Source organism: Phyllostomus discolor, chromosome 9 (assembly GCF_004126475.2).
Source record: "Phyllostomus discolor isolate MPI-MPIP mPhyDis1 chromosome 9, mPhyDis1.pri.v3, whole genome shotgun sequence".
NCBI classification, from domain to species: Eukaryota; Metazoa; Chordata; class Mammalia; order Chiroptera; family Phyllostomidae; genus Phyllostomus; species Phyllostomus discolor.
The window spans coordinates 62,718,353-62,736,685 of record NC_040911.2 but is presented as its reverse complement, the minus strand read 5'-3'; the positions used below and the strand labels follow the sequence as shown (position 1 = coordinate 62,736,685).

Below are 18,333 nucleotides of genomic sequence, written 5' to 3'. Positions count from 1 at the left end.
TCTTAGGAAATAATCCCAGCAGTGGAATTAATTGCTGGTTCAAAAGCCAATTTCATTTTTAGTTTTCTGAGAAAATTACATACTGTTTCCATAGTGACTGCAGCAGTCTGCATTCTCACCAATAGTGCACTAGGTTTCCCTTTTCTCCACATCCTCTCCAACACTTGATGGTTGATTTGTTTATAATGGCCATTTTGACTGGTGTGAAGTGGAATCTCATTGTGGTTTTAATTTGCAACTCTCTGATGGCTAGCGATGCTGAGCATCTTTTCCTAGGAGTCTGGGTCCTCTGTATGTCCTCCTTGAAGAAGTGCCTGTTCAAGTCTTTTGCCCACTTTTTAACTGGGTTACTTGTCTTAGAGTGGAGTCATGAGAATTCTTTATGTATTTTGAAGATTAAACCCTTGTGTGAGGTATAATTGGCAACTGTATATTTTCCTATATAGTTGATTCTCCTTTCATTTTAATGCTGTTTTCTTTGGCCATGCAGAAGCTTTTTAATTTGATGAGGTTCCATTTGTTTATTCTTTGCTTTATGTCCCTTGCTTTAGGGGAAATATCAGTGAAGATGTTACTGCATTGAATGTCTGAAATTTTCCTGCCAATGATTTCCTCTAGGACTCTTATGGTGTAACAACCTATATTTAAGACTCTTATCCACCTTGAATTTATTTTTGTGTATGGTGTAAGTTGACCAAAATTTTTTTAATTTTTACATGTAGTTGTCCAGCTCTTCACACATCATTTCTTGAAGAGGTTATTTTTTTTCCATTTTATGCTGCTGCCTCCTTCGTTAAATATTAATTGATCATAGAGACTTAGGTTTATTTCTGGGCTCTCTTCTGTTCCATTTGCCTATGTGTCTGTTCTTATGCCAGTACTAGGTTGTTTTGATTATAGGGGCCTAGTAATACAGTTTGATATCAGGTATCGTGATCCCTCCTACTTTGTTCTTCTTCCTCAAAATTGCTCAGCTATTTGAGGTTGTTTATGGCTCCATAAAAATTTCTGAAATGTTTGTTTTATATTTGTGAAATATACCATTGGTACTTTAACAGGGATTGCATTGAATCTGTAAATTGAGTTGAGTAGTATGGACATTTTGATGATGTTAATTCTTCTAAATCCATGAGCATTGTATGAGCTTCCATTTGTGCCTTCCTTAATTTCTTTCTTCAGTGTTATATAGTTTTCTGAGTAAAGGTGTTTCACCTCCTTGTTTAGATTTATTTCTAGGTACTTTTTCTAGGTATTTTTCTTGTTGCTATATCAAATGGGATTTTTTTCCTGATTTCTGTTTCTGATATTTCATTGCTGGTGTAAAAATGCATTTAATTTCTGAATAGTGATTTAGTTTCTCATCATTTTGCCAAATTCATTTATAATGTTGAGCATTTTTTGTTGAAGTCTATAGGGTTTTCTATGTACACTATCATGTCATCATGTCCCCCTGTTCTTCCCACCCCACTGAATTAAGGCTTTCTGGGGATTGCTCACTCCCTGAGCCCTGCAGCTCTCCTCTGAGGGGTCTTCTCCACTTTTCTCTTAGAGATCCAATCAGTCCTGCAGGGCTGGGTCACCCCTGTGACTGCTGCTGTGGATGCGGTGAGTGCCTCCTGTGCTGCTGCACCCAGGGCACAGGGGCCAGGTTCGAGGTGACTCTGGGTGGTGGGGTCTGGCATGCTCCTTCCTGGGGCTGCAGGAGTGAGCACTTGGGCTCTGCTGCTGGGGAGGGACAGGGAGCCTCAGAGCCACAGATTTGGGTGTGCACCATCCCTGTGGCTTCAGGTGTGAGTGTGGGGCCTCCACCACCACAGCAGGAGTGCAGACACCACACCCAGTCAGAGGTAGGGGCTAAGGAGGCAGGAGAAGCTGCTGCAGGAGAACTTCCCAAACAGCTGCTGTGTGCCACTTTTTTCTCTTTTCGTTTTTGAAAAATTCCTCCTATTCAAGCCTGCTGCTCCAGATAAGTGCCTGGCCTCTCACACAGCCCAACTCTCCAACCAGACTGGGGACTGACCATGTCAGGGTCCATTACTGCCCAACTCTTCCCAGCCGGTGTCCATAGTCTCAGTGGGAGCACACTGCCCCTGTGTGTTTGGCACTTTATTCTTATTCCCCACCTGTGACTTCAAGCATCCAGGTCCCTCTTGGTGCTGATCAGCCTTGTTTGGCAAGGGACAGAGCCATTGACCTGTATCTCTCCCAAGAATCCTGCAGCAGACACAGAGGGCTCTTGGCCTGGGGCTGTAGCTGCCCTGGTCCCCATGCTGGTCCCAGGGACCTTATTGTCCTGAAGCACTCTCCTTACCATCTGATTTTTCAATGTCCTCTACAATGTTTGGTCTCCAATCTTGATATATGCTGGGATACTGTTGGCTGTTTGTTCTGTTCCTCAGAATATTGGCTAGGTGTTTCATCCACGTGCAGGGAGAAGTGGATTCCACTCCCATCTGTCTCACCATCATCTTCCCTCCCAGAGCATCAGGCTGTTTCAACAAAGAAGTGAGAAAGCAAAATCTTTGATTCAGTTACACAAACTCCCTCTCTGAGGTTATTATTGGTAGGTACTTAAGCATTGCTACTTTTTCCATACACTCCTTTCTTCCTCTCCATCTCTCTTTCTTCTGCTTTTTATAGCAGTCCCTTTAGCATCTCTTTCAGTGCTGGGTTGGTGGAGATGTATATTTTTAGCCTTCTTTTGTCTGGGAAGCTCTTTATTTTACCTTCCATGTTAAATGGGTGCATTGCTAGGTAGAGTAGTCTTGGTTGTAGGCCCTTGTTTTTCATTACCTGCAGTTTCATGCCAATCCCTTCTGGCTTCTAGTGTTTCTGCTGAGAAAACCAGCTCATAGCCTTATTGAAGATCCCTTGTATATTACTTAGCATTTTTTCCTTGCTGCCTTTAAGATTCTCTCTTTACCTTTCAAATTTGCCATTTTAACTGTGGTGTATTTTGGGGTAGGCCTCTTTGGGTTCACCTTGATTGAGTTTCTATGTGCTTCCTGAATGTGCATGACTTTTTCCCTCACCAGGTTAGGGAAATTTTCTGTCATTATTTTTTCAAACAGTTTTTCTGTTTGCTTTTTTTTGTTCTCCTTCTAATATTCCTATGATGTGAGTATTGTTACATTTCATGTTGTCTTGAAGCTCCAATGAACAAAATAAACTAATGAACAAAATACAATCACAGGTATGGAAACATGGAACAAACTGAAATTGACCGGAGAAGGAGAGGCAGGGAGATAATGGTGGAAAGAAGGGGAAGGGATTAGACAAAGAACATTTATGAATGACCCATGGATATGGACAACAGTGTGGGAATTTACTGTGAGAGTGGAAGGTGGGATGGGTGGAGTAGGACAAAGGGGGGAAAATTGGGACAACTGTAATAAACTAATAATAAAAATGATTTTAAAAAGTAAACTTTAGCTTCAGACATGAGTTTTGGCAGTCCTAACAAGGAAGGGTTTCAGGCATTAATTTATTTCTTAGCCTACAATATGCGGGAAGTTCTGTCTTCACATGGTGATACACTATAAGTGCAAACCAATCAAGGAGGAATGGGTGTGCTTTTAGGAACAGATGGATGGAAGACTGTGAGGAGCTGTTGAATGCCTTTGAACTTCATGTTTACATATATAACATGGGGCCAATAAACCCTTCCTCACAGGTTTCTTGTGGGAATTAACTGATGTAACATGTGGAAAGTGAGTGCAGTAGACATCTGAACCAACATTGTCTAACAAAACTTTGTGTGAGGATAGAAGTAGTCTATGTTCTTTGGTGTCCAAAAGAACAGCCACCAGCCACATCTGGCACTCAGCACTGAAAATGTGACAATGGCTGCAAAAGAAACAAATTTTAAAATTTATTTAATTTTAATTAATTTATATTAAAGAGCCACATATGGGTCGTGGTTATTGTATTGGAGAGCAAAGTTCTGAAAATGTGGTTAAGTTCATGAAAATGATGATTATATTGATATTATTTTCTTAAAGTGGAGACAGTGTTTCATGTTCAAGGGGCTGTTGACATGTTAGGAATTCAGGGGTGGGAGGTGGGGATGGCTGTAATGTGAGGGAATTGGAGGGGAAAATGGAGACAATTGTAATTCAACAACAATAAAAAAACAACTCAAGAAAATTGAAATCATATCAAGAATTTTCTCTGGCCACAAGGGACTGAAACTAGAAATCAAACTCAAGGGGAAAAATAAAAAACACTAAAACTCATGGAGATTGAACAGTAAGCTATTAAACGATGAATGGGGTCAAGAGTGACATTATGGAGGAAATCAAAAGGTTTCTGGAGACAAATGAAAATGAACACACAACAACACAAAACTTATGGGACACAGCAAAGATAGTCCTGAGAGGAACATTCATACCAATACAGGCGTGTCTAAAATAAATAGAAACATTTCAAATAAACAACCTAACCATACACCTACAGCAACTCAAAGAACTACAACAAAGACAGCCAAGAGTTAGTACAAGGAAGGAAATAACCAAGATTAGAGGAGAATTAAAGACATAGAGACTAAAAACACATTCTATGGATCAATAAATGCAGGAGCTGATTCTTTGAAAAAATAAACAAAATCAACAAGCCTTTAAGCAGACTCATCAAGAAAAAAAAGAGAGAGGACCCAAATAAACACAGCAAGAAATGGAATAGAAGAGATTACAACTGATACCACAGAAGTAAAAAGTATTATAGGAAAATACAAGGAAGATATATATGCCAAGAAATTTGAAAACTTAGGTGAAATGAACAAATTTCTAGAAAAATATCATCTTCCAAAACTCAATAAAGAAGAGGCAGAAAGCATAAACAGACCAATAACAGCTGAGGAAACTAAAGCAGTAATGAAAAAACTCCATCACACAAAAGCCGTGGGCCAGATGGTTTCACAGGAGAATTCTACAAAGCATTTAAGGAAGAGCTAACCCCCATCGTTCACAACTTATTCAAAAAATCCAAGAAGATGGAAGACTCCCAAACTCTTTTTATGGAGCCAGCATAATCCTAATCCCAAAACCAGATAAAGACACAACTAACAAAGAAAACTTCAGGCCAGTATTGCCGATGAACATAGATGCTAAAATCCTCAACAAAATAATGACAAAGCACATCCAGCAGTACATTAAAAAGATCATACACCATGGCCAAGTGGGATTCATCCTAGGGATGCAAGGATGGTACAATATTCTCAAATCAATTAAAGTAAAACATTGCATAAACAAAATCAAAGTCAAAAGTCACATGATCATATCAATAGATGTAGAAAAACATTTGATAAAGTACAGCACCCATTTACGAAAAAAACACTCCACAAAGTGGGAATGGAGGGAGAATTCCTCAACATAATAAAGACCATATATGAGAAACCTACAGCCAACATCACACCCAATGGACAAAAACTAAAAACATTCCCACTAAGATCAAAAACAAGACAAGGTTGTCCACTTTCACCTCTTCTATTCAACATAGTATTGGAAGTGCTAGGCACAGCAATCATACAAGAAAATAAAATAAAGGGCATGCAAGTTGGAAAAATGAAAACCAAACTGTTGTTGTTTGGAGATGACATGATAGTATACACAGAAAATCCTATAGACTCCACCAAAAAACTGCTTAACCAATTAAATGAATTTGGCAAAACAGCAGGATACAAAGTCAATATCTGGAAATCAAAGGCATTCCTGTACACCAACAATTAAACATCAGAAACAGAAATCAAGAAAAAAATCTCACTTGATATAACAACAAGAAAAATAAAGTACCTAGTGGTAAACCTACCCAAGGAGGTAAAAGACCTGTACTCAGAAAACTATACAACACCAAAGAAAGACATTGAGGTAGACACAAACAAATGGAAGCATATACCATGTTTATGGATTGAAAGAATTAACATCATTCAAATATCCATACTACCCAAAGTGACTTATAGATTCAATGCAATCCTTATTAAAGTACCAATGGTATATTTCACAGATATAGAACAAACACTTCGAAAATGTATAAGGAACCATAAATGACCCAATAACTACAGCAGTTTTGAGAAAGAAGAACAAAGTAGGAGGGATCACAATTCCTGATATCAAACTATTACAAAGCCACTGTAATAAAAATACCCTGGTACTGGTGTAAGAACAGACACATGGACCAATGGAACAGAATAGAGAGCACAGAAATAAACTCAAGTCTCTCCCATCAATTACTATTTGACAAAGAGGCAGCAGCGAGGATCCAAGATGGAGGCATAGGTGGTCTCACTGTACCTCCTCGCGCACCCAAAACTAAAGACAACAAGAATTTACAAACAAAAAACCACCAGAATAGAGGGAAATGAACTGAATGGAAGTCTGAATACCATGCATCCAGTCCAGTAAGGAGGGGTGGAATCGGAGGCCTACTGAAAGGGGTCGAGGGGTACTGGCAGGAAAAATCGTTGGCTGGCAGATGCTGGCACGGACGGCAGTTGGTGGACCCCAGAAATGCAGGGACAGCTGATGGACTGGTGGCAGACCCTGGGCGCAGGAGGCAACGAGCAGACCCAGTGAGGTGTGCAAGGCAGCTGGCTGTCCTCAGCCAACATTCGCGTGCAGACAAACTAAGCGAAAATGGGCAGTGACACAGACCTTGGGATCCAGGGACCCAGTGCAAGGAAACAAGGCCTAAAGGCACCAACTGAAAACACCTGTGGAAGTTGAGGCCGGGGGATTCTCTCAGCCTCACAGGAGGCTCCTTGGAGAAACCCACAGAGTCTGAGAGAGTGCACAAGCCCACCCGCCCAGGACCCAGCACCAGAAGGGCCCAATTTGTTTATGGGAAGCGGCAAAAGGGATTGGAGTCCTGGTGAAAGAGGAGTGGGCACCATTGTTCCCTCTTGGACCCTGCCCCCACATACTACATCACAACTCAGTGACTGAAGTGCCCCGCCCTGGTGAACACGTAAGGCTCCACCCCTCATGCATAACAGGCGCGACCAGACCAAAGGAAAAATAAAATAAAATTAAATTAAAAAGATGGCTCAAACAAGTTAAAAGCCCCAGAGCCAGTTTTTTTTAAGTGACCAAGAAATAGCCAACCTATCAGATGCACAGTTCAAAGCACTGGTGATCAGGATGCTCACAGAATTGGTGGACTTGGGTCATAAATTAGATGAACAAGCACAGACTACAATAAGAGAAATGAAGGAAGATGCACAGGGAACCAATAGAAATGGAAAGAAAACTGTGTTTCAAATCAATGGAAGGGATCAGAAAAAGGAAAGGAAAAACCAAACAGAAAAGAATGAAGAAACAAGAATTCAAAAAAATGAGGAGAGGCTTAGGGACCTCCAGGACACCTTTAAACATTCCAATATCCAAATTATAGGGGTACCAGAAGGGGAAGAGGAAACACAACAAGTGGAAAAGTTATTTGACCAAATAATAAAAGAGAATTTCCCCAACATGACAAGGAAAATAGACTTCCAAGAAGTCCAGGAAGCTCAGAGAGTCCCAAAGATGTTGGACCCAAGGAGGAGCATACCAAGGCACATCATAATTACATTAGCCAAGATAAAAAATTAAGGAGAGAATTCTAGAAGCAGCAAGAGATAAGGGGACAGTTACCTACAAAGGAGTTCCCATCAGAATGTCAGCTGATTTCTCAAAAGAGACCTTGCAAGCAAGAAGGGGCTGGAAAGAAGTCATGAAAGTCATGAAAGGCAAGGACCTACATCCAAGAATACTCTATCCAGCAAAGCTTTCATTTAGAATGGAAAGGGAGATAAAGGGCTTCTCAGATAAGGCCAAGTTAAAGGAGTTCATCATCACCAAGCCATTATTATATGAAATGTTAAAGGGGCTTATCTAAGAAAAAGAAGATAAAAATATGAACAATAAAAAAAAGACATCAAACTCACAGTTAGTAACAACCAAACCTAAAACAAATGCAAACTAAGCAAACAAAGAGAACAGAAGCCTAACCACAGAAATGGAGATCACATGGAGGTTTAGCAACTGGGAAGTGGGAGGAGGAGAGAGGGGGAAAAGGTATAGAGAATAAGTAGCATGGACAACAGGCAGAAAATAGACAGGGGAGGGCAGGAATGGTGTGGGAAATGTAGAAGCTAAAAAACTTATGACACATGGACATGAACCATGAGGTGGGGGATGAGAGTGGGAGGAGGTGGGCAGGGGAGGGGAGTGAAGGGGGAAAATGGGACTACTGTAATAGAATAATGAATAAAATATATTTTTTAAAAAGAGGCAGCAGCATACAATGGAGAAAATATTGCCTCTTCTCCCATTGATGTTGGGAGAGTTGGATAACTACACGCAAAAAAATGAAACTTGATCACCAACCTACACCATACACAAATATAAATTCAAGGTGGGTAAAATAATTAAATATAAGTCACAACACAATACAAATCCTTCAGGAGAATATAGGCAGGAAAATAGCCTCTTCTTCCAGTGATGTTGGGAGAGCTGGACAGCTACATGCAAAGAAATGAAACTTGATCACTAACTTACATCATACACAAAAATAAATTCAAGGTGGTTAAAAGACTTAAATATAAGTTATGACACCATAAAAGTGATTCAGAAGAACATAGGTAGGAAAATATCACATATTCCATTCAGCAATATTTTCACTGATATATCCGCTAGAGCAAGGCACATAAAGGAAACAAGAAACAAATGGGATCTCATGAGAATAAAAAGCTTCTGCATGGCAAAAGAAAACAGCATTAAAATGAAAAGAGAACCAACTGTATGGGAAAACATATTGGCCAATGATAGCTCAGACAAGGGCTTGATCTCCAAAATATATAAAGAACTCACATGACTCTACTCCAAGAAGATAAGCAACCCAATTAAAAAATGGGCAAAAGACTTGAACAGACACTTCTCCAAGAAGGACATACAAAGTGTCAATAGACATAAGAAAAGATGCACAATATCACTAGCCACAGAGAGATGCAAATTAAAACCACAATGACACAGCACCTCATGCCATTAAGAATGACTATCATAAACAATGCAACAAACAACAAGTGTTGGAGAGGTTGTGGAGAAAAGAGAATCCTAGTGCACTGTAGGTGGGACCACAGACTGGTGCAACAGCTATGGAAAACAGTATGGAATTTCCTCAGAAAACTCTAAATGGAAATGCCTTTTGACTACCAATTCTACTGCTGGGATTATAACCTCAGAATCTTGAAACAGCAATCCAAACAAAATCTATGCACCCCAATGCTCATAGCAGCACAATTTACAAAAGCCAAGTGCTGGGAGCAACCTAGGTGTCTATCAATAAATGAATGGATCAAAAAACTAGGGTACATTTACACAATGGAATTCTACACAGCAGAAAGAAGGAATGAGCTCTTACCCTTTGTAACAGCATGGATAGAACTGGAGAGCATTCTGCTAAGTGAAATAATCCAGGTGGTGAAGGACATGTACTATTTGATATCACTCTTAACTGGAACCTAATCAATAAAACAAACAAACAAGCAAAATATAACCAAAGACATTGAAATCAACAATAGGCTGACAGTGACCAGAAGGGAGGTTGGAGAGGATAATGGGAAATGCTGAAGGGTTTACAGTAACAATTATGAAGGACACATGGGCAATAAGAAAGAGGGGTGGAAACAAGGGAAGTAGTTGGGGAGTGGCTGAGGGAAAAGTAGAAAACTGTACTTGAACAATCATAAAAATGTTAAAAAAAACATTGATTAATGTGAAAAATTTTAATGGGGGAGGGGAAGAAAATGTGAGTATTAAACCAACTAAACATTTACTTCCAGCCATTAATGGAATAAAATTCATGGGTTAATTTCACAAATGTATACCTAAAATATGCATAGTGGTCTGTAAGCACGACATTGAAATAAACATGATTAATGTCCTAGATAGCTCCATATACTCCTAAAGCTTTGCAAAAGCAACTGGCCTAAATCAGTGCTGTTCAAAGTTTAATGTGCACACTTTGAGTAACTGGGAGGACCTGGAGGATATGTGACTAGATACTGTTCCTTAGTCATGTTCAATAAGTAGAAAAATTGATGTCATCAACGGTTGGTTCTGTTCACCTTACATTACTGGATCCTAAGTTATAACAAAGCTGGGAGAGTCTGCCCTGTTATAAGCTTTACGTTGACTGAACAAATCTGGCCTCATTAGCAGACAGAGAAGATGACTTTGGAAGTTTAAAGCTATTTCTGTGCCATTCGATTTTAGTTTCTTCCATATGTATACATTGATGCCTCTGCAAGAGTAACCATTATTATCTCAATTGTACCTAGAAGAAGGTAACAAGCAAAATGCACTATAAAGATAACAATAAAATGTCAATTGCTTTCTTTGTTCACTTCCTAACTGTATCATCCTGCAGACAGAATTACAGGCCTCATACAATGTGAAGAAACTGAAGAAGATAAAATTTATGCACCCTTGAATTGATCTTGATCATCTCTTCTGAACTCATCAATCAAGGGAAGAAGGAAAAGGAGGCTGACTGTACATCCACAATTTGTTAGCTATTTTAGGATTCCTGATTTTCAAATTCAAATTGCAGCTATATTTTTAAACTTTTTTCTTCCTGATTTCTTTTTTTAATTATATTTTAGTCATTGTTCAAGTACAGTTTTCTCCCTTTTACTCCCAATACAGCCCGCTGACCCATACCTCCCCACTTCCCTCCCTTTACCACTCTCCCCCTAGTTTTTGTCCATGTTTCCTTTAAATTTGTTCCTGTAAACCCTTCCCATTCTCCCCTGAAATTCCCTCTTCTCTCCCCTCGGTTCACTGTCAGCCTGTCCTCTATTTCAGTGTCTTTGGTTATATTTTGCTTGTTTCTTCGTTTCGTTGTTTAGGTTCCTGTTAAAGGTGAGATCATATGGTATTTGTCTTCCACTGCCTGACTTATTTCGCCTAGCATAATGCTTTCAAGCTCCATCCATGCTGTTGCAAAGGGTAGGAGCTCCTTCTTTCTTTCTGCTATTGTGTTAATGTACCATGGTGTTTTGATCCATTCATTTACTGATGGACATCTAGGTTGCTTCCAGCACTTGTCTACTGTAAATTGTGCTGCTATGAACATTGGGGTGTAAAGGTTCTTTTGTATTGGTGTTTTAGGGTTCTTAGGATATAGTCCCAGCAGCGGAATTGCTGTGTCAAAAGGCAGATCCATTTTTAGTTTTTTGAGGAAGTTCCATACTGCCCTCCATAGTGGTTGTACCAGTCTGCAGTCCCACCAACAGTGCACTAGGGTCCCCTTTTCTCCACAGCCTCTCCAAAACTTGTTGTTTGTTGTTTTGTTTATGATGGCCATTCTGACTGGTGTGAAGTGGTATCTCATTGTGGTTTTAATTTGCATCTCTCTGATAGCTAGCAGCATTTAACATAGTTTCATGTGTCCTTGGATCCTCTGTATATCCTTCTTGGAGAAGTGTCTGTTCAAGTCCTTTGCCCATTTTTTAACTGGGTTGCTTGTCTTCTTACAGTGTAGTTGTGTAAGTTCTTTATATATTTTGCAGATTAAACCCTTGTCTGAGGTATCATTGGCAAATATGTTTTCCCATACAGTTGGTTCTCTTCTAATTTTGATACCATTTTCTTTAGCTGTGCAGAAGCTTTTTATTTTGATGAAGTCTCATTTGTTTATTCTTTCTTTTATGTCCTTTGCTCTAGGGGACATGTCAGTATAAAAGTTTCTGCATGAAATATCAGAGATTTTCCTACCTACATTCTCTTCTAGGACTTTAATGGTGTCACATTTTATATTTAAGTCTTACCCACCTTGAATTTATTTTTGTGTATGGTGTAAGTTGGTGCTCTAGTTTCATTTTTTTTTTTTTTGCACGTAGGTGTCCAGTTCTCCCAACACCATTTGTTGAAGAGACTGTTTTTACTCCATTTTATGTTGCTGCCCCCTTTGTCAAATATTAATTGGCCATAGAGACTTGGGCTTATTTCTGGGTTCTCTGTTCTGTTCCATTGTTCCATGTGCCTGTGTATATGCCAGTACCAGGCTGTTTTGATTACAGAGGGGTTGCAGTATAGTTTAGTGTCAGGTATTGTGATCCTTCCTACTTTACTCTTCTTTCTCAAAATTGCAGCAGCTATTTGGAGTAATTTATGGTTCCATATAATTTTTTGAAGTTTTTGTTCTATGTCTGTGAAATATGCTATTGGTACATTAATAGGTATTGCATTGAATCTGCAAATTACTTTGGGTAGTATAAACCTTTTGATAATATTAATTCTTCCAATCCATGAACACAGTATATGTTTGCATTTGTTTGTCTCCTCTTTGATTTCTCTCCTCACTGTTATGTAGTTTTATGAATATAGGTCTTTTACCTTTTTGGTTAGGTTTATTCCTAGTTATTTTATTTTTCTTTTTCCTATTTCAAATAGGATTTTTTCTTGTTTTCTCCTTCTGCTCTTTCATTGCTGGTGTACAGAAATGCCTTTGATTTCTGGATATTGACTTTGTATCCTGCTGTTTTGCCAAATTCATTTATTAAGTCAACCAGCTTTTTTGTCCTGGTCTATAGGACTTTCTATGTATATTATCATGTCTTCTGAAAACAGTGACAATTTTCTTTCTTCCTTTCTGACTTGGATGTTTTTTATTTCTTTTTCTTGTCTTATTGCTGTGGCTAAAACTTCCAGTACTATATTGAATACAAGGGGTGGAAGTGCACAACAGCCTTGTCCTGCTCCTGATCTTAGTTGAAAAGTTTTAGTTTTTTTCCATCGAGTATGATGTTGGCTGTAGGTCTCTCATATATGGGCTTTATTATGTTGAGGAATGCTCCCTCTATTCACACTTGGCTGAGTGTTTTTATCATTAATGGGTGCTGTACCTTATCAAATGCTTTTTCTAAATCTATTGATATGATCATGTGATGTTTGTCTTTGCTTTTGTTTATGTGATATATTACATTTGCTGATTTGCGAATATTGTACTATCCTTGCATCCCTGGAATGAATCCCACTTGGTCATGGTGTATGATCTCTTTAATGTATTGTTGGATGTGGTTTGCCAGTATTTTGTTGAGTACTTTAGCATCAGTGTTCATTAGGGATATTGGCCTGAAGTTTTCTTTCTTTGTTGTGTCTTTATTTGGTTTTGGAATTAGGATGATGTTGGTCTCACAAAAAGAGTCTCCCATCTTTTTAGATTTTTTGGAATAGTCCGTGAAGGACAGGGGTTAGCTTTTCCTTAAATGCTTTGTAGAATTCTCCTGTGAAACCATGTGTTTCAGGGCCTCTGTGTGTTGGCAATTTTTTGATTAGTGCTTCAATTTCATCTGCTGTTATTGGTCTGTTCAGGCTTTCTTCTTTTTCATTGAGTTTTGTAAGAGTATATTTTTCTAGAAATTTTTCAATTTCACCTAGGTTTTCAAATTTCTGGCATACAGTTCTTTTTAGTAATTGCTTGCAATCCTTTGTTTTTCTGTGGTATCTGTTGTAATCTCTCCTCTTTCATTTCTGATTGTGTTTATTTTGGTGTTTTCTCTTTTTTTCTTAATGAGTCTGCTTAAAGGCTTGTTGATTTTGTTTATCTTTTCAAAGACACAGCTCCTGGATTCACTGATGCTTTGAATTGTGCTTTTAGTCTATATGTCATTTAATTCTGCTCTGATCTTGGTTATTGCCTTCCTTCTACTTGATCTGGGCTGTCTTTTTTGTTGTTCCTCGAGTTCTTGTAGATACAGGCTTAGGTTATTTGTTTGAAATATTTCTATCTTTTTTAGGTATGCCTGTATCTCTATGTACTTTCCTCTCTGGACTGACTTCACTGTGTCTCATGTTTGGGGTTGTTGTGAGTTCATTTTCATTTGTTTCCAGAAACTTTTTGATTTCTTCCCTAATATCATTCTGGACCCATTCATTGTTTAATAGCATGCTATTACATCTTAATGATTTTGAATGTTTTTGGTTTTTTTCTTGGGGTTAGTTTCTAGTTTCAGTGTGTTGTGATCTGAGAAAATGCTTGGTATGATTTTAAATTTTTTGAAATTGCAGGCTTGTTTTGTATCCTATCATGTGGTCTATCTTTGAAAGTGTTTCATGTACATTTGAAAAGAATGTGTATTTAGCTTCTTTTGGATGGAAGGCTCTTTATATATCAGTTAATTCCATTTCAGCTAGTGCATTGTTCAATGACAGAATATCTTTGTTGATATTTTGTTTAGAAGATCTGTCCATTTTTGACAGTTGGGTGTTAAAATCCCCCACTATAATTTTGTTGCTTTCAATATCCTTTTTGAAGCCCTCTAAAATTTTCTTTATGTATTTGGGTGCTCCTATGTTGGGTGCATATATATTTACAATATTTATATCTTCTTGGTGGATTCTTCCCTTGAGTATTACAAAGTAACCTTCTGGGTCTCTCTTTGTGGCCCTTTTTGGGGGAGTCTATTTTTTCTGATACGAGTATTGTTACCCTGTCTTTTTTTTTTCCTGTCCATTTGCTTGGAAATTTTGTTTCCACCCCTTCACTTCAGCCTGTGCAGGTCTTTTATCCTGAGTTGCATCTCTTGTAGGCAGCATGTGTGGGGGTCATGTTTCCTTATCCATTCAGCTATTCTGTGTCTTTTGATTGGGACATTTAATGCATTTATGTTTAAGATTATTATTGATGGGTACTTATTCATTGCCATTTATGCATGTGTGTTCCTCTCTCTGTCTCTCTCTTTTTTTCCTTTCCTTAATACTGTCCCTTTAGCATTTCTTGCAGAGCTGGTTTTGTGGAGGTGTGTTCTTTTAGACTTCTTTTAGCTAGGAATCTTCTTATTTGGCCTTGGGTCTTGACTGAGAGCTTTGCTGGGTAAAGTAGCCTTAGTTGCAGACCTCTGCTTCTCATTACTTGGAATATTTCTTGCCATTCTCTTCTGGCCTTAGTGTTTCCACTGAGAAGCTAGATGCTAACCTTATTGGGGTTCCCTTGTATGTTACTTCCTGTTTCTCCCTGGCTGCCTTTAATATTCTCTCTTTGTCCTTAAAATTTTGCCATTTTAATTATGATGTGCCTTGAAGTGGGCCTCTTTGGGTTCCTCTTGATTGGGACTCTCTGTGTTTCCTGGATTTGTGTCAGTTTTTCTCTCATCAAATTAGGGACCTTTTCCATCATTACTTTTTCACATAGGTTTTCTATTCCTTGCTCTTCTTCTTTTCCTTCTGATATCCCTATCATATGGATATTATTATATTTCATATTTTCTTTCATTTCCCTTAATCCCTCGTCATTCTTTCTGAGCCTCTTTTCCTTTTCTTGCTCTTTCTGGGTAATTTTTTTTCTGCATTGTCCTCTAATTTGCTCATCCGGTCTTCTGCTTCATTGATTGTGCTTTTCATTCCTTCTACTGTGTTCTTCAGTTCAGAACTTATATTTTTCATTTCCTCTTGGCCCTTGTTGATAGTTTCTATTTCCTTTTTCATTTTGATATAGTTTCCATTGAGATCATTGTAGCTTCCCTGTAGTTTCTGGTAGGTCATTGTGAACTCATTGAACTTCCTGATAATCATTGTTTTGAACTCAATATCTAATAGTTGAGTTGCCTCTATTTCATTTAGCATTCTTTCTGAGGCTTCCTCCTTTTCTTTGTTAAGACAGCAAGACATCCTTTCATTTCGGGATTGTTCCTTTGTCTTCTCATTGTTTATGAGACTCTTTTTGTTAGCCTCTGTTTCTTAAATTGATCTGTTTTGTTTCCCTCGGTTTATGGTGTGAACTTCTGTGGTAGAATACCTGTGAGATTCAATGGTGCAGTCTCTTTTGGGTATCATGGTGTTCACAGCTTTCCCCTACTCTTTTTTGTGATCAGTTGGAGGAGTAAGGCAAAATGATTTAAGACAGTAAGACAGTATTCTATGATATTTACAGTAGCAGCCTGTAGAGAAGAGATGGGAAATCGTTTGGCTAAGTATAATGTTAACCATGATGTTCCACCTCACTAGCCACATTTTAGGAAGGATGGAATGAAGGTAAGACTCTCACTGGGGAGGAAAGCATTGTTAGTTCAATCTAGAAAGCTGTGAGGCTATGGGAGGTCAGATACTGAGGTAGGGTGGGAATAAAGAATAGTAAATAGGAGTAGTGTGTAAAAGAATAGAGGCAACCCCCACAATAATAGAGTTCAGGAAATTTCCAAGTGGGCTGAGATCTGGGAGAGGTGTTGTGTAGTATTTATAATTGTATGAAATGAGTCTTATTTATGGTAATATTGAAGCAACAATTGTGGCGGAATCTATGAGATCTAGATAACAAGAATAAGGAGTATAGAACCTTGAGTGGTGTACTAATGGAACACAAATGAAGGATATTAAATTATCAACACACTGTGAATGAGATAACAGGGGGAACCTGTAAAACAGTATAACCAGCCAAGCAAAGAAGATTATACAGAAAGAATAAGAGTACCAAAATTCTATTAAAATAAAAAAAATGTCAGAAAAGTGAGAAAAAGATAATACAAATTTTCAGTAACTTGCAGGCTCAAAAAAAAAAGGAAAAAAAAGTGGAAGACGGAATGCAGGAGAGATAGATTTGGAGTGGAAGGAATAATGCTAGGATGAAAGGAAGAGAAACATAAGGAATGGAGAGATATAAAAATAATAAGAATTAAAAACTAAAAAGTTACTTAAAATACAAGATAAAATCAAACTATCAAATAACAACAACAGCTAAAAGAAAAAAAAAAAAAACCCTCTTGTTGGTTTCTAACTGGCCAAACCAATTTTTCTGGTCTTGCTGGCTTCAGCAGGCTGAGGGGTGATTGGAATGCTTTTCACTCTTCCCAGTCAGAACTCAGTCAGTCTCTTGAGTATTGTCCCCAGGGCTAGCAGTGCACTCTCTCCAGAGCTATTCTGATGCCTTCTGGCAGGACCCTGGGTGTGGGTATGGATGTTCTCAAGCACACTCTCTGGAGCTCATTGCTATGGTCTCCCAGGCTCCAGGGCCCCGCAGAGCACCCACTTCTTTTCTGGGTTCATGTTGTAAGCTCCGGGATCTCAAGGGGTTGCACCCTTCCTCCAGTTTCACCTCCGTGGGCTCTATGTTCTGTCAAAGCACTCGCATCTTTTCTGGGTTCACTGTGTAGGAGTCAGATATCCCAAAGGGGCTCAGGTTTCTCTGAGTTCACCACTGCAGGCTCCAGAAACCCACGAAAGCCCATGCCCTTTCCTTGCTCAGGGCTGTGGGGTCTGGGTCTTCCACAGAACCGCACTCTCAACAGGTTGGGGGCATGGGCGCAGGGCCAGGCTGCCCTTGGTCACATAGGCTGGGGCACCCACTCTTCCCGGGGCTATGCATGGATGCTCGCAGCCCCTGTGTGATTGTCTTTCAGTCTCACTCCCCTCTCTGTGCCTTCAAGCAACAAGGCCTCCCCTGGTGCTGCTCAATACTTGTCCGGGGAGGGAGCGGTGATTCTGCTCTCCCAGGTGACTTGAGGCAGACCTGGGAGCACCGGGCCTGGGGGCTGCAATATCCCTGGTCCCTGGGCCCTTATTATCCTGAAGCAGTCTCTTTACCATCTGGTTTTTCAATGTCTGCTATAATTTTCGATGTCCTGTTTTCATAAATGTTGCGATATCGTAGGCTCCTTGCTGTGTTCCTCCACAGATCCATGAGTTTCTCTCCCTTGCATAGAGTAGGGGGAATACACTCCCTCCAACAATGCTGCCATCTTCCTGACTCATCACTATGACTTTTAATGTTCCAGTTGCTGGGATTTATATTTTAAGTTCATTTGAATGCTGTGACTGAAACCATTAAGGAGAAACAAACTAGTTTATCCTGATTTTCCTTCCTGACACAGATTTTTGTGGCAGTTTCCTCCCCAGCCCTTTTTCCCAGCTAGCAAAGATTGATACATATCAAATTGCAGCTGCATTTTTAATCTTAAAAAAAGTATTTTTAAAATAAATAATGACTCTAGTGTGCATTATATGGTAAGATATTGTACTATTTAGAGTTATAAAAGTACTGATGATTTATATCTATAGTGAAAAAAAGAAAGATTTTTTTTTTGCTCTTTGAGTAGTATTTATTCATAGTTTTTCTTTAAAGCCCCCTTGAAGATGAATAAAACGTTTCAAACAGTAAAAAATAAATAAATAAATAAATAAATAAATAAATAAATAAACATGCTAGGAAATTATGCCTCTTGAATGGGGTAGGAGGCTAAAATTTTTCCATGGAGAGTTATGTTACGGTGAGGGTCAGGTCTTTGGGAATGTGATCATCTGTGACCAGGTAGGCTTTGAGTTTGGCTGTTGTTTGGGTTTTCTTTCTCCCAACTGGTTAAGAGGA

The 18,333-nt window shown here is 38.9% G+C and overlaps 1 long non-coding RNA gene across 1 annotated transcript; it reads right to left on the bottom strand.

The window, feature by feature from the left end:
• Window positions 1–501: 501 nt before the first annotated feature.
• LOC118496766 lies at window positions 502–11,860 on the bottom strand. The gene is made up of 2 exons (XR_004899318.1): window positions 11,808–11,860; window positions 502–661 (listed from the first exon to the last, which is right to left on the bottom strand). It is a non-coding gene; the product is annotated as an uncharacterized LOC118496766 (long non-coding RNA).
• Window positions 11,861–18,333: the final 6,473 nt, after the last annotated feature.